Consider the following 24,645-nt stretch of genomic DNA (forward strand, 5'->3'; position numbering starts at 1 on the left):
TATTCCCTGCAGCCCATATTCCTTATCAGCGGGAGGAGCCAGTATTTTCGTGCTACCTTGTAGGCTGGACAGAAGAAAGCCACATGCAAGTCAGTTTCCTCCGTAGCATCACAAACCGGACACTGCTTTGTGGTGGGAGCCGATGACCAGGTGCTTGTAAAAGACCGGAAGGGCAGTGTGCCGTATCTCCATTGGAGAAACAGCTTCCGGGCCAGTACAGGGAAAATAGGATCCAATACCTTCTCATACCCATAGAGATCCTTGCTTTGCAGAAACACGGAGGATAAGGACCCTTCTGCCTGGGTGGCTTGGGCCCTGGCTAATTTGTGTTCGTGATATACATTAGCCAGGGACTTTTTGGAGATGTTTAGTGCGGCTTTCGCTGGCTCAGTCCATAAATCAGGGAGCCCTATTTCCATGCAAGTGGCTAGGATGTTTTTGACCCAAGGGATATTGAGCACTTTTGGGTGATTCAGAAGTTCGACCAGTCCTGCCCGATATTCTGCAAGATCATTGCTACTCCACAGCCTACGCCAGAAGGCTATGGGTCTCAGGCTTATTTCATCAGCTAACGGTCGTAAACCCAAATCAAGCCTCAGGGGGAGGAGCGGGGTGCTGGGCGGGAGTGCGGCTATCTGTCTTATAAACTTATTTTCCGTTAGTGACAGACTCCGGCAAGGCGTGTGACCCCATAGTTCCGCCCCATACATTATCGCTCCCCTAGCCTGGGCCTTATATATCTGGATTAGTGCCCCCAATGGACGGTATGATGAACCAGTCATCATCCGGGCGATACCCCCAGTGGTTTGTATGAGTTTGAGGTTAGCCCTACTCTGGTGAGATCCCCAAGTCATGGTTTCGTTGAGAGTCACACCAAGGTATTCAAAGGTGGCTACTCTCTCGAGCCGTACAGCTCCCAATTGCGGATTTGGCCGCAATTTTTGGCTCGGATTCAAAACCATGAATTTGGTTTTTGCCGCATTAATTTCCAGCCCCCTATCAGTACAGAAGGCCACGAAGGAATCAAGAATCCTCTGTATACCCATAGGGGTTTTGGATAGCAGCAGGGTGTCGTCCGCGAACATAATTGCGGGCACCCTGCTGCCATTTAATTTTGGGGCGGTATAGTCAGTGGCATTCAGATGGGCGATTACCCCGTTGACGAAGAGGCAAAACAGGGTTGGTGCCAACACACAACCCTGTCTTACCCCCGGCCAACGGGGAATCTATCGGTCAGTTCCCCCGACCTCCCGCACCTCACTCGGGCGTAATTATTGTGGTGCAGCCTCTGTAAGATCAATAGGATGTCCGGGGGAACACCCATCTCTGCCAGGACGCTCCAAAGTTTCCCCCTGGGCACCAGATCGAAGGCGGCCCGTAAGTCCACAAAAATTGTGTACAGACTACCGCCCTCGAATTTTGCTGTCCTCCAATAGATTAGGTTCAATCTGAAAACCTGGTCCACTGTGGATACCCCCTTCCTAAATCCCGCCTGGTAGGGACTAAGGGCGCCCACCTCCTCCATCCAGTCCTGGAGCCTATTCAGCAACACCCTACCAAACAGTTTCTGTGCCACATCTATTAAACTGATTGGTCTGTAGTTGGCTGGGAGGAGAGGTGAGCCCTTTTTAAAGATGGGGACCACCTCTGCCCCCAGCCAAGTACTAGGGATTTCCATGCCACCAAGAACTCCATTGAAAAGGGCGGTAAGGTAAGGGGCCCAAACAGTGGGCTCCTGTTTAAACATATCCCCTGGTAATCCATCCAGTCCCGGCGCCTTTCCAGAAGCCAGTCCTGAGATGGCAGCGGTGACCTCGCCCAGCATTATTGGCTCCCCTTCACGGTCCGGCCAGCCCACCTCAACAACAGCAGGAGATTCTCCCGGCTCAGAACTGTATAGGGTCTGGAAGTGAGCCTGCCACACCCCTGGGGCAATGTTGGGCTCTAGTGCCGATTGTAAATTCCCCGACCCCCCGTTCACTATCCTCCAAAACAGACGTTGGTTTTGGGTCGCTAGGGCCTTGGTGAGTTCTTCCCACTGATTTTCCTCCCATTCTGCCTTAGCGTGGGCAATGAGTTTCTTGTAAGCTCGCCTGCTTTGTTTAAGGCTATCCCCCCCTAAACCCTCCTTGATTAGTCTAAGGAGTTCTGTTTTTGCCCTTCTGCATGCTAGGTTATACCATGATGTTTTGCCTTGCCGCCCCCCTTTTAGTTTTCGTGAACTGCAGGTGAAATGAGGTGCCGCGGCTTTTATGAGGTCCTCATGAGCCTTGTACAATTTGCCATGGGAATCTTTGTTGTTTGCCTCGGTGTCCAAGCTCCCCACAGTTTCCAAGATTGGGGTTATCCCATCATAGAGCATGCGGAGTTTATTCTTGCTTGTAGCCAGGTGCTCCCACCTGATCCTTCTCCTGCTGTTGTCAAGGAGGAGCGCAGGGTTGTTCCCTTCCGCGTTAGTCACGAGAGCTTGGGGGCCAGGGTGAACAAGGTCAAGCTCAAGTGCATTATGGTCACTCTCGGTCCTTTCCGTCACCCTGAAATCCTGGATTGTCGGCCACTTCACTATTTGGGCCAAGACATAGTCCAGACGGGACTCTCTTCCCGGTCTGTTGTAGGTGGTTTTACTGGGTATGTCGGATTTCATTCGCTCATTACAAGCTCTGATTCCGAACTTTAGGGTGAGGGCTGTAATTTGTAGTGCTAGTGGGGTCCAAGCCTTCGGAGGTGGAGCTTCCACTAAAGGCACTGCCCATCTGGCCTCTTCTTCCGATGATAACCCGTCCAGAAGGCCAGGGAGTGGCTCAAAATGAGAATTAAAATCCCCTCCCACTACATAGAATGAATCACTCGGTAGGTCAGATATAAAATTGGAGAGTTCATCTATGGTCGGTGATTCCTTTGCAATTCCCATTGGCCTAGAATAAATGTTAATAATCACAAGTTTAGCTTGGTTGGGCCATGATAATGAACCCGCAAGGATATCTTCAGAGTTAGCCGACAACCGCATTGCCACACAGCCCAGATGAGATGCGACCCAGGTCGTAAGCCCTCCTGACGGACGACCTTTGCCTTCCCACCTCGCTGGAATGAAGAATGAAATGTAGCCTTGGTGACCATAGTCCTCTCTGGCCCAGGTTTCCTGGAACATACATACGTCTCGATATAATTTGCCCAGTCCGGGTCACCCAGTTTACTAGCCAGTCCAGCAACATTCCAGCAAATTAGCCTCAGATGTTCAGGGGTGTTAGTTGCCGTGCCAGAGGGGTTAGAGGAGATGGTTCCAGACTCTACTGCAATCGGGAATTCTGACGCATTACCAACAGTAGGGACCGATGGTTCGGAAAGTCCGCTGGAGCCATTCTCGACAGGAGTTGGCTCATTCAATATTCCAGAGGCATTGTCAACATTGTGGGCAGATAGATCAAAAAGTCTGCTGGTGCCATCATCCAGGAACACTGGATCGTTCAGTGGACCAAGGGTTTTACCAACAATCGGGGTGGATGGCTTGGAAAGACTACAGGAGCCGCAATCTTGGGTCATTGGCGTGTGAACGGAAAGTCAATCAACCCCATCCAGACCATTCAAACAATTGAAACGGTTGAAATGAAAATAGGGTGTGTCCTGCAATTGGAGATTTGGGCGTTGTACATAGTCCTTATGTCTGCATCTATGTTCCACCCTTATCCACTCATCATGCGATGGAGCATGGTGCATGCGGATAGGGGGGAAAAAGAAAGATACTGGAAGGGTCTGAATAGTGGAATCCAGTGATCTATTTATTCCTTCACAGATATGCAGAACAGTGCCCGGATCTTTAAAAGTTACCAAGATGCAATCCCCTATTATTGTTTTTCTGGTCTTCCCTAACCAAGGGACCCTTCTAACCATAATAATCTCATTATTAAAATGAGATGGTAGGGGTCGGTTCAAATTTAGCCATTTAATGACCTTTTTCTTTAGGGATTGGTAGTCTTCATTTTCCCCTGATCTTAGATGGGGGGCACCTGCTAGGACCACCGTTAGGCTATTAGTTTCTGGCGGCAGATCTGGTCTCCGTGGTCTTGGGGCTTGCCGGCCCGGGGAGAAAAGAGGGGCGCTGCCGGCTTCTTGGTGGCCGCCATTAATCCCTGTCTGGAAACTTTGAGGGGCAGAGTCTATTGGTTGTAAAGGCCTATGGGTTGAGTTACTGCGCGGTGCCTGGACTGAAGTAGCCATTAATGGCTGCAGGGGGGGGCAGTAGGCACGCTCTGAGGGGGGACTTTGTTGGCACCCTGTGGGACTCCTATTTTAGGAGGGTTTCCTGCGGGGATATGAGGTCCCATATTTTTAGATTGCTTACTAACTAAGGTGTTCAGGGTAGTAAGAGATGTCTCTAGTAGAGTGAGCCTAATCTCCACTTTTTTCAGGCTATCGCTAATGGGCTGCAGAAGGGAACAAAGTAGGAATTCTATACTCCCTATAGTTGTGAGAGGGGGATTTATATTAGAATGTATTGGCCACTGGGTCATTATTAGTAACAGCTATATTGGAGCTGGGGGCCTTGGAGGGAAGAGCAATAGGCACAGTCTCATTGTCCCTCCCAGATTGTAGTGCGTTTGTATGTTTTTTGCCAAAATCTAGATGGAATAGTTTGGCTTTCCCCCTCCCCGCCATTGACTTCCTACTACGTTTGCTTGGTGGAGGCCTATGCAGCTCCACCACAACACTTTGTTTTGGCTTACTTTTCTTAGTTGCATGCAAAGGGGGAGTTTGGGTAACCAAATTAACGGGGGTAACACATGTCGTGGGAGGAGTTGTGTCTATGAACTTTCCAGGGACCAACCCAGGGGAACTAGAAATTTCCCGAAATAAGAGGGGGAAGTCCTCAAGAGTCAGGGGATTTAAGCTATTGGGGGGCGTACCTTCCTCTTGGGAAATAGGATACGGGATGATCTCTGTCAAGGGTCTGCTCTTCATGGATTCAATGGAGCGCCGCCGCTCCGCCCTGCGTCTCTCCAGAGAATTTTCTTTGCCTGCGTCTCCTTTGGCAGATTTGAAGTAGTTGTCCAGTGTCCCTGTGTTGCTGCCCCCCTCCCTTAATGGAGTTTCACGTGGTCCTGGCGAGGGCATCACCTTAATCAGAATTGGAAGTAAAAGGTAAGGGATATGGCCCAGCCCGGCCTCCTTTGGCCCCGGACGGCCACAGACGGCCCGCCCTTTGCCCGGGCTTAGCCCGGCGCTGCCCGCGCGCGGTCCCGCGATGCGGAGGGCGGGATTATTTTTCAAGCGCCTTCGGGCGCGAAATGCCGGGTGTCCGGTTCCGGTCTCTGCAGTGGGGGAGCCTGGGTAATGAAGTCCACCAATCCTTCCTTCCACCCAGCGGTCGCCGTGTATGCCTCTGCGGCAGCGGGAAGGAAAAAGCAAGTGCCGCAATGAGAACTCGCCAGCCCCTGTTTAGAGTCACCAGGTACGGGAAACACCACTCACGCAGGAAATCAGCATTCACAGAGCATCAAATAACTATCTTTACATGCTAAAATACAAATATTCATCTCACAAAAGCAAAAATGAAAGCATAACAAACAGTACATTTAGTTAAACAATAATTAATTCTATCTTTACATGTTAAAATGCATATAGTCATCTCATAAAAGTGAAAATGAAAATATAGCACGCAGTGAGAGACGTGATGATTTTGGGGTCTTCCCTAACCAAGTGAGAGAACAAAGCAGATGCCTTGAACACAAAGAGCACATCATGCTGAACAATTCGTTGGTGGCCCAATCCTCCTAGGACCACCCCAAGCACAGTTATGGGCAAAAATACAATCCCAACCAAAGGTCCTTTAAAGCATTGTGTGACTGAATAAAAGGTTGCAGTATTAATATGATTAATATGCTGACACATAGGGGAGTGGGGCATTTTTCTAATCCCCTGCAACTGACCTTTTTCAGAGTGCTTGAGGAATAAAATAATTTGGTTCAGTTCAAATTCACAATTACAGTACCAACCATTTTGTCACACAGTAAAGCTCAGATTCCATAGGTAGGATTAAGTAATAGGTTTATTACAAATTCAACACCAGAGTAATATAAGTCAATCTTAGAAAAACTGCATAGCAATACTATAGCAATACAAAATTATCAAAGGGAAGCCAAATCGATTAACAACATTTATCCTCAGTAGAAAATAACAAATAAGGACTTCAGTAGCAATAGTGCACATAATGAGAAAGACAATGTGATGTTGAGACTGAAACTTTCGTCCTTCTGCCTATAATGCATGAGTAAGTCTATTTCTCAAATAAACTACTCTAAAGAGAACTAACGAAAACCCTCATTAGATCAATAAGACTAGAAAGGTGTCAGAATAGAAGAACTTCAGTAGAAGTTCTCTAAAGCATGAGTATTGCATAGCATACAGCCACACGATGAGTATAGCGCTAAGAGGCCTGCACCTCTCCCAGTATGAAAGGAATCTCTGAACAAAACCAAAGAGAATTGCCTAGTTATACCCATAAGAGACCACTCTGAATCAGTATCAAAGGTCCAATCAGGGACCACCTTCAAACAGTGCACTCTTGGCAGACACACTTGTAACTCTTCTTCTTTGATCAACATATTCGAAGTGACCTAGGATTTTATCTCCTCATTCCCACAGACAGTCGTCCTTTCTTCAGCTCATTAATTTTTAGCACCCTCGACTCCATTCACACTTCCTTATCATTTTCGCACTTTGGACCTTTTCCATTCATTAGGCCATAATACTAGGAACCTGCTGAGGGAAGAAAACTCTAGTGGAGGCAGCGTTTTAGATACATACATTGCAATGTTAGCATAAGCGCGTTAGATGTTAGAAACGCCATCTTGCCACTTTTGCTGCTTTTGCACACAACACTGCAGAGACATGTTATTATTTGAAAACTGCTTGCTTGCCTTTTCTTCACATGGGAACTGTCTGTTGTTCACATCCCTAGACGTACACTGCAACCTTGGTCTGAACATTGTGTGCAGAAACACTCTGAGCCGCCAAACAATGTATGTTTTTGAGTTCAGGTTGATCGGCCCACTCTCTAGTCATAATACGCACACAGCTGCAAATACCTGGAAGTCGAGAGCCTTTAATATTGCAGTGTGCATGCATTACACACACATTCTGGAGAATAACTTTTCCAGGCGCAGAGCAAAACTAATCCTGTGATGTGATTCACCTAAGCTGATCTTTATGGTATAGGGTTCCCCATTCAAACCTAGAGACCTTCTATTAGTATAATAATACTAGCTCACTAGTGAAGGGAAGGTGGTTGTATTCCACTGTCATTTGTAATATGATTTCTCCCTTCATTTTCTATGGTATTGTAACAATGCTGATGGTTTTAATTATAATCATTTGTCTGCTTATGTTAGCTAAGGTACTGCATCTTAGGAGACGTAGTTTATAAAATAAACATTTTAAACTTTACCGTGTCTCTGATTACTCTTGTTGTGGACTGATATGAGAATAATGACGAACAGGTATTTCTGATTCCCACCATTCCTGAGAGTACTCTAAGTCGCTTGTTCTGGGTTGTCTATAGATTGGGAGCTCTGAGAGAATACGGATAACGAATGGGACACTGATGCTAGTCGAATTGGGGTTCTGGGTACTGAAGTGAGTTTTTGGTACCACGCAATTCACTGAGGTCCTGGTTTCCTGCGCATAGTTCTGTGCATGGCGACACTAAAGGGGATGATGGACGCAGTGTTTGAGCAAATCAAACACTCACCCCCAGTCAACTGATCTGGGTTTAATCCATCATCATTCTTTAGCTCACTCCACCACCCCAGTTCAGACATGGCCATATGCAAATCAGTCTGACCCTGTGCCTCATGGGAACAGTCCAGCCCGAACTGCCAAGCCATGTCTTCCCTGGACCAGAAACAAGCATCCTGGGACCGGTTTCGGAGTCATAACCCTCATCAGCCAGGCTATCTTGAATCCAGTGGCAAAGTGAGCAAGGGATCCACGTCTGGACATACCCTGCCAACTTAGGGCGAACAAAGCGATACCAAAGGGGCTGATGGACGGAGCGTTTGAGCAAATCAAACACTCACCCCCAGTCAACTGATCTGGGTTTAATCCATCATCATTCTTTAGCTCACTCCACCACCCCAGTTCAGACATGGCCATATGCAAATCAGTCTGACGCTGTGCCTCATGGGAACAGTCCAGCCCGAACTATCAAGCCATGTCTTCCCTGGACCGGAAAAGCATCCTGGGACCGGTTTCGGTTTCATAACCCTCATCAGCCAGACTATCTTGAATCCAGGGGCAAAGTGAGCAAGGGATCCACGTCTGGACATACCCTGCCAACTTAGGGCGAACAAAGCGATACCAAAGGGGATGATGGACAGAGCGTTTGAGCAAATCAAACACTCACCCCCAGTCAACTGATCTGGGTTTAATCCATCATCATTCTTTAGCTCACTCCACCACCCGAGTTCAGAGATGGCCATATGCAAATCAGTCTGACCCTGTGCCTCATGGGAACAGTCCAGTCCGAACTGCTAAGCCATGTCTTCCCTGGACCGGAAACAAGCATCCTGGGACCGGTTTCTGGTTCATAACCCTCATCAGCCAGGCTATCTTGAATCCAGTGGCAAAGAGAGCAAGGGATCCACGTCTGGACATACCCTGCCAACTTAGGGCGAACAAAGCGATACCAAAGGGGATGATGGACGGAGCGTTTGAGCAATTCAAACACTCACCCCCAGTCAACTGATCTGACTTTAATCCATCATCATTCTTTAGCTCACTCCACCACCCCAGTTCAGACATGGCCATATGCAAATCAGTCTGACCCTGTGCCTCATGGGAACAGTCCAGCCCGAACTGCCAAGCCATGTCTTCCCTGGACCGGAAACAAGCATCCTGGGACCGGTTTCGGGTTCATAACCCTCATCAGCAAGGCTATCTTGAATCCAGTGGCAAAGTGAGCAAGGGATCCACGTCTGGACATACCCTGCCAACTTAGGGCGAATAAAGCGATATCAAAGGAGATGATGGACGGAGCATTTGAGCAAATCAAACACTCACCCCCAGTCAACTGATCTGGGTTTAATCCATCATCATTCTTTAGCTCACTCCACCACCCCAGTTCAAACATGGCCATATACAAATAAGTCTGACCCTGTGCCTCATGGGACCAGTCCAGCCCGAACTGCCAAGCCATGTCTTCCCTGGATCGTAAACAAGCATCCTGGGACCGGTTTCAGGTTCATAATCCTCATCAGCCAGGCTATCTTGAATCCAGTGGCAAAGTGAGCAAGGGATCCACGTCTGGACATACCCTGCCAACTTAGGGCGAACAAAGCGATACCAAAGGGGATGATGGACGGAGCGTTTGAGCAAATCAAACACTCACCCGCAGTCAACTGATGTGGGTTTAATCCACCATCATTCTTTAGCTCACTCCACCACCCCAGTTCAGACATGGCCATATGCAAATCAGTCTGACCCTGTGCCTCATGGGAACAGTCCAGCCCGAACTGCCAAGCCATGTCTTCCCTGGACCGGAAACAAGCATCCGGGGACCGGTTTCTGGTTCATAACCCTCATCAGCCAGGCTATCTTGAATCCAGTGGCAAAGTGAGCAAGGGATCCACGTCTGGACATACCCTGCCAACTTAGGGCAAACAAAGCGATACCAAAGGGGATGATGGACGGAGCGTTTGAGCAAATCAAACACTCACCCCCAGTCAACTAATCTGGGTTTAATCCATCATCATTCTTTAGCTCACTCCACCACCCCAGTTCAGACATGGCCATATGCAAATCAGTCTGACCCTGTGCCTCATGGGAACAGTCCAGCCCGAACTGCCAAGCCATGTCTTCCCTGGACCGGAAACAAGCATCCTGGGACCGGTTTCGGGTTCATAACCCTATCAGCCAGGCTATCTTGAATCCAGTGGCAAAGTGAGCAAGGGATCCACGTCTGGACATACCCTGCCAACTTAGGGCGAACAAAGCGATATCAAAGGAGATGATGGACGGAGCGTTTCAGCAAATCAAACACTCACCCCCAGTCAACTGATCTGGGTTTAATCCATCATCATTCTTTAGCTCACTACACCACCCCAGTTCAAACATGGCCATATACAAATCAGTCTGACCCAGTGCCTCATGGGAACAGTCCAGCCCGAACTGCCAAGCCATGTCTTCCCTGGACCGGAAACAAGCATCCTGGGACCGGTTTCGGGTTCATAATCCTCATCTGCCAGGCTATCTTGAATCCAGTGGCAAAGTGAGCAAGAGATCCACGTCTGGACATACCCTGCCAACTTAGGGAGAACAAAGCGATACCAAAGGGGATGATGGACGGAGCGTTTGAGCAAATCAAACACTCACCCCCAGTCAACTGATCTGGGTTTAATCCACCATCATTCTTTAGCTCACTCCACCACCCCAGTTCAGACATGGCCATATGCAAATCAGTCTGACCCTGTGCCTCATGGGAACAGTCCAGCCCGAACTGCCAAGCCATGTCCTCCCTGGACCGGAAACAAGCATCCTGGGACCGGTTTCGGGTTCATAACCCTCATCAGCCAGGCTATCTTGAATCCAGTGGCAAAGTGAGCAAGGGATCCACGTCTGGACATACCCTGCCAACTTAGGGCGAACAAAGCGATACCAAAGGGGATGATGGACGGAGCATTTGAGCAAATCAAACACTCACCCCCAGTCAACTGATCTGGGTTTAATCCATCATCATTCTTTAGCTCACTCCACCACCCCAATTCAGACATGGCCATATGCAAATCAGTCTGACCCTGTGCCTCATGGGAACAGTCCAGCCTGAACTGCCAAGCCATGTCTTCCCTGGACAGGAAACAAGCATCCTGGGACCGGTTTCGGGTTCATAACCCTATCAGCCAGGCTATCTTGAATCCAGTGGCAAAGTGAGCAAGGGATCCACGTCTGGACATACCCTGCCAACTTAGGGTGAACAAAGCGATACCAAAGGGGATGATGGACGGAGCATTTGAGCAAATCAAACACTCACCCCCAGTCAACTGATCTGGGTTTAATCCATCATCATTCTTTAGCTCACTCCACCACCCCAGTTCAGACATGGCCATATGCAAATCAGTCTGACCCTGTGCCTCATGGGAACAGTCAAGCCCGAACTGCCAAGCCATGTCTTCCCTGGACCGTAAACAAGCATCCTGAGACCGGTTTCGGGTTCATAACCCTCATCAGCCAGGCTATCTTGAATCTAGTGGCAAAGTGAGTAAGGGATCTACATCTGGACATACCCTGCCAACTTAGGGCGAACAAAGCGATACCAAAGGGGATGGTGGACGGAGCGTTTAAGCAAATCAAACACTCACCCCCAGTCAACTAATCTGGGTTTAATCCATCATCATTCTTTAGCTCACTCCACCACCCCAGTTCAGACATGGCCGTATGCAAATCAGTCTGACCCTGTGCCTCATGGGAACAGTCCAGCCCGAACTGCCAAGCCATGTCTTCCCTAGACCGGAAACAAGCATCCTGGGACTGGTTTCGGGTTCATAACCCTCATCAGCCAGGCTATCTTGAATCCAGTGGCAAAGTGAGCAAGGGATCCACATCTGGACATACCCTGCCAACTTAGGACGAACAAAGCGATACCAAAGGGTATGATGGACGGAGCATTTGAGCAAATCAAACACTCACCCCCTGTCAACTGATCTGTGTTTAATCCATCATCATTCTTTAGCTCACTCCACCACCCCAGTTCAGACATGGCCATATGCAAATCAGTCTGACCATGTGCCTCATGGGAACATTCCAGCCTGAACTGCCAGGCCATGTCTTCCCTGGACAGGAAACCAGCATCCTGGGACCGGTTTCGGGTTCATAACCCTCATCAGCCAGGCTATCTTGAATCCAGTGGCAAAGTGAGCAAGGGATCCACGTCTGGACATACCCTGCCAACTTAGGGCGAACAAAGCGATACCAAAGGGGATGATGGACAGAGCATTTGAGCAAATCAAACATTCACCCCCAGTCAACTGATCTGGGTTTAATCCATCATCATTCTTTAGCTCACTCCACCACCCCAGTTCAAACATGGCCATATGCAAATCAGTCTGACCCTGTGCCTCATGGGAACAGTCCAGCCCGAACTGCCAAGCCATGTCTTCCCTGGACCGGAAACAAGCATCCTGGGACCGGTTTCGGGTTCATAACCCTCATCAGCCAGGCTATCTTGAATCCAGTGGCAAAGTGAGCAAGGGATCCACATCTGGACATACCCTGCCAACTTAGGGCGAACAAAGCGATACCAAAGGGGATGATGGACGGAGCATTTGAGCAAATCAAACACTCACCCCCAGTCAACTGATCTGGGTTTAATCCATCATCATTCTTTAGCTCACTCCACCACCCCAATTCAGACATGGCCATATGCAAATCAGTCTGACCCTGTGCCTCATGGGAACAGTCCAGCCTGAACTGCCAAGCCATGTCTTCCCTGGACAGGAAACAAGCATCCCGGGACCGGTTTCGGGTTCATAACCCTATCAGCCAGGCTATCTTGAATCCAGTGGCAAAGTGAGCAAGGGATCCACGTCTGGACATACCCTGCCAACTTAGGGCGAACAAAGCGATACCAAAGGGGATGATAGACGGAGCGTTTGAGCAAATCAAACACTCACCCCCAGTCAACTGATCTGGGTTTAATCCATCATCATTCTTTAGCTCACTCCACCACCCCAGTTCAGACATGGCCATATGCAAATCAGTCTGACCCTGTGCCTCAAGGGAACAGTCCAGCCCGAACTATCAAGCCATGTTTTCCCTGGACCGGAAACAAGCATCCTGGGACCGGTTTAGGCTTCATAACCCTCATCAGCCAGACTATCTTGAATTCAGGGGCAAAGTGAGCAAGGGAACCACATCTGGACATACCCTGCCAACTTAGGGCGAATAAAACGATACCAAAGGGGATGATGGACGGAGCGTTTGAGCAAATCAAACACTCACCCCCAGTCAACTGATCTGGGTTTAATCCATCATCATTCTTTAGCTCACTCCACCACCCCAGTTCAGACATGGCCATATGCAAATCAGTCTGACCCTGTGCCTCATGGGAACAGTCCAGCCCGAACTGCCAAGCCATGTCTTCCCTGGACCGGAAACAAGCATCCTGGGACCGGTTTCTGGTTCATAACCCTCATCAGCCAGGCTATCTTGAATCCAGTGGCAAAGTGAGCAAGGGATCCACGTCTGGACATACCCTGCCAACTTAGGGTGCCAACTGGTGCTCTAGAGACAGTGACGAAGGCCAGTGTACCTAATTCTAAAGCTTTGCATCCATGTTGGATACAATGGGCCACTTCTTTGACATCACCAGATTACCATTGTGTCATTTATACTGACAGTTCGGCGCAACCGGCGACGGGTTCGAAGGATGCCTATTCAGCAGCCTGCTCAATTGTGGCAGGTACTTTCGTGAATGGAGAATTCAAGTCTGATGTTGTGCATACGCAGTCATTGGGTGACTGTACCACACAATTGGCGGAACTACGTGCTCTTGTGCTTGCTCTGGAGTTTTCTGATCCTCTAGTTACTACTCTTATAGTGAGTGACTCATTTTACTGTGTTCAGTCTTTTAACGACAATTTATTCTTTTTGTCTCAAAATGAATATCATGATTCGAAAGGTAGCCCAATTAAGCATAAAATGCTTTGGGTTCGAGTGGCAGTACTTAAACAACATCTGCCTCTCGTGAATGTAATTCACACTCTTGGTCACCAGCAAGTTGGTGTCCATGCTGTCGGCAACAGTTTGGCTGACGAGGCAGCGAAAACAGTAGCAGCAGTTACAAGATCCTAAAGTAAGATCGATGATGACATCTTGGCAGCTATTGCTGCTACAGAGAAGGGAAGTAATTACCCGAGACGTTTCCCTTCTTGGTACTCTTATCATTTAAGTCCTGATAAAGTCCCATATGTGAGAATTAACGACGTTGGTGACAGATTGATTCCCAACGCGGACTGCAGACCGTCCTTGATAACAGCAGCTCACGAGGGTATGGCCTCTGCCCATGCCGGCGTGTCAGCTACTGTTACTCAGTTACAACAGCGCTACTGGTGGCGCGGATTGTATAAACAAACTCGCACTTATGTTCTTGATTGTGACATTTGCTAGCAGATTAAACCTTCCACTGCTGCGCGCCCACCACAAACTCAGTTGTACATATCTAATAAACCACTTGGGTGTGTTTATTTAGATCACTGAGGTCCTTTCTCCTCTGATACTGCGTATAAGTACATCTTAGTTGCAGTGGATTCGTGCACACGTTTTCTTTGGGTATGGCCTCAAAAGAGTGCTGATGCTCGTACCGTCATAAGGGATTTGCGTGTCTTTGTGGGAATTTTTGCATGTGGTACCTTTCATTCTGATCAAGGCCCTGCGTTCGCCTCTAAGGCGTACAAAGACGCCATGAAATCCTTGGGGGTCCAAGTCAAATTTTCGTCTCCATACCAACCTGAGGGTAATAGTGTAGTGGAGCGAATGAACCGTGACTTAAAGCAATCCTTGACAGCCAGGGTTTTAGGCACTGGCCGGAACTGGTTTGCCCATCTGTATAACGTTCAACGTGCACTTATTAATCTCCCTAGAAGATCTCTGGGTGGGCGGACCCCATACATGATGCTCTTTGGCATAAAAATGTTTGTCCCGGACCTTGATGGTCTAGACATGGCGGCGTCTGCCGCACCCTTTGATGTAGATGATCACTGTGCTGTATTACAGAGTCTACAAGAGACCAGAGACAGTCTCTCAAAAGAACACTTGCCCTCCACATCTGATGCTGTGCTTCGGATTCCGGTAGTCGGCTGGCTACCTCGAGTTGGAGACCTGGTCCGTGAGAAGGTGGAGAACAAGAAGGAGTTTGGCCCCTCTTATCGTGCCCCGGTTCCAGGGCTTGGAGTGCAGGGTACAAGAACAGTCATTTTACCTCCATTTCCTGGTCGCAAGGATAACAGGTACATCTCCATTGACAATGTCAAACTACAGCGAGTGGCCGATTCTTCTTAGTATGACTCCAGCGGTTTCTTGCCCTGCGATGCTGAGAAATTCTGTTTTGGCTCCGGCTTCTACCACCATGCCTGATATTGCTATCGAGATGCATACAGTTGCTGATCCTTTGTTGCCACCACCGTGTGGTGGTCCGCCTGAAGATACTGAGTATGCTTATCCCACAGAAGTGTCATTGCCTGTTTTACAATCAACCGCAGTTACCCAGTCACGTTTCTCGTTTGATACTAACTCTATGACTTCCAGAACTCCATCAAAAGTTTCTATTTTTGCTGTTTGGTTTAAAAGACATTTTTTGATTCCCCCTTGGACTTACATTTGGCTGGTTCTCATATGTATTTTTTGTTTATGTCCATTGGATTTGTAGTGGTATTTTTTCGTCTTGTTAATGGACACTACCTAAGAGAAAGATGGATAATTAGACTAATTGATGGAACTGTGGCACCCCACTCCTCATCACACATCATAAAGAGAGACCAGACTTTTGTGAATATTACTGCCTGGCCTGTGTTAGATGGGATTGTGTGGGATGCTGTTAAATTTCAAATTCATGGACCCACTGAGGTTATTAATGGTCCGAATGTGCTTCGTGTGTCTATGGGTGATGTTGTGAAACAAAACATCCGTTCTGATGATTGGGATGTTCAGGCCATAGAGGTACTGTTTTCTGATTTGAAATATTATGCTGCATTTGATGCTGAAGATTTATATTTAGACACTGCTAATTATGGGGAACTGTTTTGCTATCAACATTATGGCAATCATTTCCTACATAAAGCCAATTCGTTTCGCAATTTTGTGAATTATACACAATGGGAACATTGTCCGACGCCAATGCTAGGCAGCTCCAGCACATTAGTGAACAAATTTGCTTATTTTACTGATTTCAGTGTTTCTAACCCTGCCACCTTTTATTTTAAAGTGGCAGCAGAAGCTTCATCAAAGGTTAGGCTGACACACACTAAATTGTTGTATTCAAAATCCTTTATGGATGATTTATCAATCAGGGGTTATGATCTGTGGAAAGCTACTATTGATCTTAAATCAGTTTGGGGTTCTAAACCATGGCAGGTACAAGGAACAGAAGCTTTGCATCGTGCCTGTCTCATCCCGAACCACATATTGTTTTTGAATTCCACTATTTTTCAGACAACCTGCTTTGGATTGGCTACTTCAAAAAAACTGAATTCTCCCTCTACTCCGGATCTGGGTGCTTATCCAAATTGGAATAATCATACAGATCTGTCCCTTGATGCGTTGCAGTCATACATTACTAATAAATACTTCAATATTTCCAAATTACATTCTGAAGGATGGTTAACTTGGCAGACAAGCTCAGATTCCTGTCAACATCGTTTTCTGGGTCTACAACCTGGGTATACGCAGATTCGCGCAGACCCCCGGTTTGAATCTTCTCATTCTGTTACTACCTACTCTGCAGGGAAGTTATGCCAATCTTGGCTGCAACATTCCACCTTGGCTTCTGTTAAACTTAATTTATCTAAATTACATGACAAAATAGATTTGAATGATTTTGTTAAGGGTCCTGTAGGTGGCAGGTCCAAAAGATGGGTGTATGCTGTGTATAACGAAGTTTGGAAATTATCTCAAATTGAAGCGGCTTCCAGATTGAGAGCAATTGATCAAGCCAATTTGGAAAAAGTTCTGGCTGTTATTGATAATAGCATTAACACCCTTTCTTTCAGAATTTACACATTAGATAATATTGTTTCATCTGTTGTTGATATTGTGCAGGATGATATGTCTGTTTTGTATCATGGTCAAAATCAATTACGGTCTATCATGCAGTTAGCATGGACATGGCAAACGTTAAAGGCTGGGAAAGTCCCCTGGGACTACATGAATACTTCATATTTATTCCTTCCCTCTAATCTCACTGCGAAACAACAATTCATGTCCATGAAAGATGCAACATACTCATTACTGCATATTGAAAAGTTAGAACCTTTGCCTTTCTCTGTGGCCGAATTTAACTCAGCTGTGTGGCTTATCCACGGGTTAATCACATTGCCATTTCCTTTGTTTAAATTCAGTTCGTGCATGAAACATTATGCCCTAGGCAGATATGAAACGTTGGGTACTCCTTTCCTGCATGAAGTTTGGTCACTCCCGTTTACATACAGGTGCATGAGAGAAGGTAAAGAAGTTTATCTGAAGGGTGAGGAATGCACTTCCACACCTGATCACTCTGTAGTCTGTAGGCACATCCAATTGCATGGCGCGTGCAATATGCAAGCGCCTAATTTAGCATGCGTCCTGAAAGGGATTCCAGTGCCAGCTATTACACCCTATTTCACGCTGTTAGCTAACGGTAGTTATTTACTTTTAAATAACGAGGTTTGCTGCAGGATGCTAGTGGGAATTCCCTACATTGTGACTGTATCACAGAGAGTAGTCTGCTGTAAAAATGTCCTTTTCCCACCCCGCATGGGCGGCTGGATGTATCCATCTTGCCTTCCATTCCAACCTTGAAAGCAGAGTTCAACAAGATGAGCAGAATAAGGGCTCTATTGTCTCAAAAAGAAGTCGCTCTGACTTCGTCCCGTGAAACATTTGTCCTTCACGTAGCAAACACCCGCACAGAGGTGCATGCGCTTTTAAATACTGATCTCCCACTGCATTTCAGTGCCCTGATTCAAACTATATTCAATGCCTCGTCCACAGCTGGCTTGGCGTATTTTTTCAAAATTGTAGGCTACGGCCTCGTGACCTCCTTCCAAACTATTTTTGGTGTGATACCGGCATTTTTTCATTCGATTTTTTCCAGCGTCTTTGGCGGGCTCCCGTTGATTCTCGCCCTCACGGCTGTAGTTCTGTTATAGATCTGCTTACTGCGCAATGGCTGCACAATTTGTGTCACGCGACAGCCTGTCCCGGCTGCTCCATCTTCATAACCGGATGCTTGAATATTATGGAACTTTACCACTGGCAACCCTGAGCATAGCCCATTGATTATCCTTCCGGTTTTCCTACTTTACATGCGTGCAGCCTGTTTTTCATTGCCTAGATTGTCCTTTCGAATGGGCTCTGGATTTGTGCTTGTCAAACTCAGTGTCTCCTGCCCCGGAATATGATCGACTGATGTGTCCATTAGTGGCTCATGAGTTGGACTGTTCTGGTGTCAGGATTATGACCTGTTGAGCGGCACATGGAGTCCTAGGGAATTGGGACATCGGAACGGCAGCGTATGCCTTCTTGGCATGAAGTTATCTTGAAGAACATGCCAGTTGTCCTCTGATTGTGCTAGAGGCCCCAGTTGTCGAGGAACATGTATGTTCATTTACATTATTAGAATGGATGGCGGACACTTTTGCAAATCGTTCCAATGACTTCCTCTTGAAAGCTGTCGCTACGTACTGTGCTTACACATTGATGGATTAACTTGGATGTCGTCCAACCTTCCTTGCACAAGCCACGTATTTCCAACATCTGTGTTCCAACATCTGTGCTCGTTGAGCCTTCGCAAGATGTAATGACTTACCATTTTCTTTTTTCCCATTTATTTTGTTTTTTTTATATTTTACGTTTTTTTTTCTTTTTTAACTTTCAGGCCCCTTTATTTGGATTTCCAATACATGCACTTGGTTCCGCTCTGTCAAACTTGAACTCTGGGTTCCTTTCTTGTATCCCTAATAGTTCGTGGTCCGACCAAGGGGGGGTGTAGTGGAGGCAGCGTTTTAGATACATACATTGCTATGTTAGCATAAGCGCGTTAGATGTTAGAAACGCCATCTTGCCACTTTTGCTGCTTTTGCACATGACACTGCAGAGACATGTTATTATTTGAAAACTGCTTGCTTGCCTTTTCTTCACATGGGAACTGTCTGTTGTTCACATCCCTAGACGTACACTGCGACCTTGGTCTGAACATTGTGTGCAGAAACACTCTGAGCCGCCAAACAATGTATGTTTTTGAGTTCAGGTTGATCGGCCCACTCTCTAGCCATAATACGCACACAGTTGCAAATACCTGAAAGTCGAGAGCCTTTAATATTGCAGTGTGCATGCATTACACACACATTCTGGAGAAGAACTTTTCCAGGCGCAGAGCAAAGCTGATCCTGTGATGTGATTCACCTACGCTGATCTTTACAGTATGGGGTTCCCCATTCAAACCTAGAGACCTTCTATTAGTAAAATAATACTAGCTCACTAGTGAAGGGAAGGTGGTTGTATTCCACTGTCATTTGTAATATGATTTCTCCCTTCATTTTCTATGGTATTGTAACAATGCTGATGGTTTTAATTATAATCATTTGTCTGCTTATGTTAGCTAAGGTACTGCATCTTAGGACACGTAGTTTATAAAATAAACATTTTAAACTTTAACGTGTCTCTGATTACTCTTGTTGTGGACTGATATGAGAATAATAACGAACAGGTATTTCTGATTCCCACCATTCCTGAGAGTACTCTAAGTCGCTTGTTCTGGGTTCTCTATACATTGGGGGCTCCAAGAGAATACGGATAACAATTGGGACACTGAAGCTAGTCGGATTGGGGTTCTGGGTACTGAGGTGAGTTTTTGGTACCACGCAATTCACTGAAGTCCTGGTTTCCTGCGCAAAGTTCTGTGCATGAGCAGAATCCCTGCAACAAAACCACTATGCCTAAAGAAAAACGTTCACATTGAAGGTTAAAAATGACGAAACCCAAATGCGTAAGGCCTTTTGTCGAGTTAGCAAAGCTAAAACTCCAGTACACGGTGTAACTGCATAATACAGATACATAGACAATTCACATTATAAGTGCAAAATGCAATTCCGATGAATACATATTCCATTACAGAGTACATGCAGAATACCCTTGAGTAAATATGTGAATTCTTGAACATTAACTAATGTTATTAAACACTCGTATGAATACACATGGAAACTGAAATCATTGTTACTGCAAGGAAAACATATATATAAATGTCGAGGTTACAAGGCAAATGCAATTGCTATATGACTTTAAATGTAATTCACTTGATTAGTCACAATGTACCACATGAACACATAAGGCCCCTAATATACATATATGTGGCCTAATCAATAATAACATGGATGGAGCCAATTTTACACTGCTCCAATAAAAAGTGCAGAAACTGTGCGGCAAATATGTTCTGCGGCTGCATGTGTAACTTTATTGAAATGGGACAAAATAAGAAAGAAATGCAAAAATATTTGGTGTATCATGCCATCGCTCTTGCAGTGGGGTGTAGACATATTACTATTAGCCTGTTGGAAAGCCAAGCTGGCACTACAGGGCCACCCTCTCCACCCGTGGAGATTTGCGAGGACAGACGCATAGGCTTCATGATGCTTACGTCATCCCAACATCAGCATGGAAGGAGCATTTGCTCTAAAGAAGGGGATGAAGATGGACGTGCCCTGTGCACCATTTGCAGCAGAACTAATAGAGGGCACCCCTGAGACTTGAGGGCAGCAGCAAGACTCCCCTCTGTACCTGCCATTGGGACTCCCAGCGATTCAGGTAGGCCCCATATAGGGGCCTAAGTGGGGTTGTCGGTAGCAATATTAGCCTGTTGGATGCAACAGTCTTCCACAGTTCCATCTACCTCATTCCAAGGAGCCACTAACAAACAGCCAACCTGATGCAGCGGACAAGAATGCCCATCATAGCTGACCTCCTCTAGGGGTGGTCCCGGTATGAGTCCCTCTAGCAAGCACTATCAGGAATCAACACCCTTGGCTAGGAGCAGATAAGTGCAACAAGAGTGCAGAAGGGGTCCCAATGTGACAGGGATTGGGTGATCACAAAATGTCGCAGAGAGGGAGAGACATAGCATACCCTCCTCACAAAGAGTAGGAGAGGGCAGGATCTCTTTGGGCTCAATGGAAGATGGGATGCCAGAAAGGGTGCATCCAAGGGAGTACCTAGGTGCGATCCTATACTCGTGAAGCCAGTAGTAAGTGTGAAGTCATGAATACCAATATCAAGGGTAGGGCTTTCTAGGTGACCAACACCAACATGAGAGTTGAGGACAACGGACCCAGGGACAAGGGCGATCATGCACAGAGGAGCTCTGAAGGTGTCAGCAATCACCTCACAACTCGTCCACCCTGGCTAGAAGAACAGCAGAAGGAGGACTGTGGGGGACATGACAAGGATGAAGGGCTGGGTAGTAGAGACAAAGAAGAACATAGGGAAATAGAGTCAGCAGTGTTAGCAGTGAGCGCTCTACCACACAGGGAGACAGAGCATGAGGGGAGAGGAATTGAAAAGAGACAGGAGAAGGAAGAAGGTGAGACAACAGAAGATAGGGAAATGGGAATAAGCATTGAAGGTGAGCTTACTTCAGCTTTAGAAAGAGGGGAGCAGGACAAAAGGAGATGGATGGAAGAGAGAAGGGAATGAAGGGGGAGCGTGAGGATCAAGAGGGGGTAGAACTGGGGGAAAAGGCATGCAGTGCCATCAACAGCAGGACCCAGGACTAGGCAGGGAAAAGTGGCAGCAGCCTTCAAGAGAGACATATAGCATTGAAAGGAGTGCTAAAATAAGTCACTGAGAGTATTGTCAGGATGAGGAACAGAGGACCCCAAGGAGAGTGGGTATGAGGATGAATGATGGGAAGGGGAAGGGCCTCTGGGGGGGTGCATGGAAGAGAGAGCTGAGGAAGAAAGAGAAAGAGAGTGTGAGCACGAAATGAGAGAGATAATTTAGGTGACACAAAACATTGTGTGAGTCTTGGAAGAAATGCTTCAAAGATAAAGACGAAACATGCAAGAGAGCACAAAGATGCACAGGGAACACATGGCAGGAGAAGGATAGGAACAATGTCACAGGGGATGAAGTTGGAAGAGGTGAAAGGGGCAGAGATTCAAAGGATATGGAGGTGGAAAAATGCAACATACATGACACAAGCCTGGCCAGAAGGGAGGAGGGTAAAACAATGAGGTGAAAAATCGAGTAGATGAGGGTGAAGGGGAGTGGGCACTACGATATTTAGGAGTTGGAGACACACTAGGTGGTCATTTATTTGGCTAGCATGAAAGAAAAGATATGTGAGAAAGAGTAGACCTGTTAAATTTTCTCCTGAGAGAAATGAGCTGCAAAGAGTGATCTAAGGTCAAAGAAAGAGAATTGGCAAAGAGCCTCTGAGTTCCTACTAACATTGATACGTGGATGGCAGCATTCATCATAGATGGAAGTATTGGATTTGAGAGAAAGCCAGAAGAAAGTGTTGGGTTAAAGAAATACATTGATGTCATAAAGATAGCTAGCCTCAGTTTTGGGGTCCCGCTTGGCCGAAATACAATAAGCAATTTTAAAAAAGCAGGAGTGTGAGCCCTGAAGAGCTTGGAGTGGTTTAGAAAATGAGTTGTGGCTGTAGCTGATGACACCCAGCAGGCCTTTGCAAACACAACACATGATGAGTAGTTGCCACTGCCCATAAAGCATTTTCCAGAATGTTCCTCCATTGGGCATCAGTTGCGGAGGAACAGAGTTATAGGCAAAAGCTGTAAGTACAACAAAGGACCATGTTATCAATACCCATGCAAGTTCCGGCATGAGTATAACAAATGTAACATCAGGCATCCGGTGATTTATTGTGGAGGCTGACAAGGAGGTACACAAAGAGGTTGTGGTAGGGGTGTGTCTGGAAAAGTTAATTTTGGATGTGCTGTGACACTGGTTATGGCTGTACCCAGATAAAACAGTGGCAGGAGACTTGGAAAGAAGCTTTCGAAAAGGATTCGTGTTGCCTCACATGGGACAAAAGAGAGATGTGCAGACAACCTTAGATCATGTAAAGGGTAAAAGTGGCTGATGCAGGAAAACTGATCAAGGAAGTGGAGGAAAGTAGGATGGCTGGCCCATTCCACACTTCTCAGATAGAGAATTTTTGATACTTGATTTTTTGATTTTCTTTCCAGTAGGGCTAGTGCAAAACAAAGACATAAAGAGATTATAGAATGATTCATCACTTGTCTTGACCGTAGGGGCCCTTAACTGATGAATACATTGACCAGAACGTATGCTCGGTGACATACACAAGCATAAATGAGGTTGTGAGGATGATACGTGAATGCAGGGCTGGGGCAGTAATGACGAAGTCTGACATAAAATCCGCATTTCATTTATCACCGATTCACCTGTGTGATGCGACTTTACTAGGAATACAATTTCAAGGAAACATTGACATAGACAAGGTTTTGCCTACGGGCTCTACAGTGGCATGTGCTGCATTTGAAAAATTGAGAATATTTGTGGAATGGGTAGTGGGAAAAGTAGCAGGGTGAGGCATATACTGCTCTAGTTCGATGAATTCTTGGTGGTGGGAGCAAATTATATTAGAGGAGAGTGCACTAGGTTGTTAGCAACTTTTAAGGAAGTGTCCAAAAAGTTGGGTGTCCCTTTGAAAATAGAAAAAACAGATGGTCTTGGAACATGATTGACATTTTTGAGCATTGAGATTGACTCTGTGGCAATGGAATCACAACTTCCTGTGACAAATGCATTTTACAGGAATGTTAACATAGGCAGTAGATAGGAAGGAGTGTGAGGTGTGCTGTTAGAAATGGGGTTTCAGGTTGGCTAGGGTATACACCGAAGTTAGGCAAAACCCACCACTCTATGTAGGGTAAGGAAGTTACACATCCAAGATTACCCCTGCTCACCCTCTTGGTAGCTTGGCAGAACAGTCAGGCTTATCCCATATGGAATGTGTAAAGTGTTTGCGGAACACACACCGGTGACACACTAAATACACCACAAAAGAGACTCCACGTCGAAGTACATAAACATATCTCAAATATTGTGTATAACATATAGTTCACAATCACATTATTAATACACCATTTTCCAACTAGGCAATTGTCATAACATCACAGTTAGTGCAAGAAAGTAAACACTTATATGTTAAACACATCATCAGACCACCACACCTGTACACGTAAATGCAACCCCTGAAATGATACTCCTTCTGCTGTCATTACAAGGCATAAAACGACATAAGTCGTAACATCAGGGCATGAAATGCAGCCATTAGGTTATACATAAATCACCAAATATCACCATGAACATATAGGGTGCAGCTTTCCTGCACTCCAACAACACTTTATATGGTAACTCCACGTGAACACACAGGGCACTGGAACTCCTGCGTGCCCTTTATAAGGATTACAGTAATTTTCCTTGTGCTTAGAAGGCACTCATGTGCTTTTAATTATGGCCCCTCGGGACCGGAAAGGCAATGACAAGTACAGGCACTCAGCACCCCCCAGGTATAAATCAACGGGGAGACCTCGCTGGGTCCCCCGCATGTAGTGTAGTGGAATGCAGCAGCCAGCGATCGCACAGGGCTGCTGCTCCAACTAAAACTGCCACAAACAGCGAGGGGACCTCGCCGGGTCTCCCAACACGAGGAGAGGCGCTGCTCACCCCCAGCAGGTCCCGGGGCTATGGGGCCGCCAACCACAGCGAGGCTACCCAGTGCAATGGTACTGGCCGGCCTGCTGGGATCAAGGGAAATGCAGGACGGCTCTGATCAACCCTGGAGTTCCTGCCACTTACCAGGACCACTTTGAGTCCCCTGGGTAAAGGCACGCCTGCTTCTGGTGTTATGCAGAGGGT

The sequence above is a fragment of the Triturus cristatus genome, chromosome 8 (genome assembly GCF_964204655.1).
Source record: "Triturus cristatus chromosome 8, aTriCri1.1, whole genome shotgun sequence".
Taxonomy (NCBI): domain Eukaryota; kingdom Metazoa; phylum Chordata; class Amphibia; order Caudata; family Salamandridae; genus Triturus; species Triturus cristatus.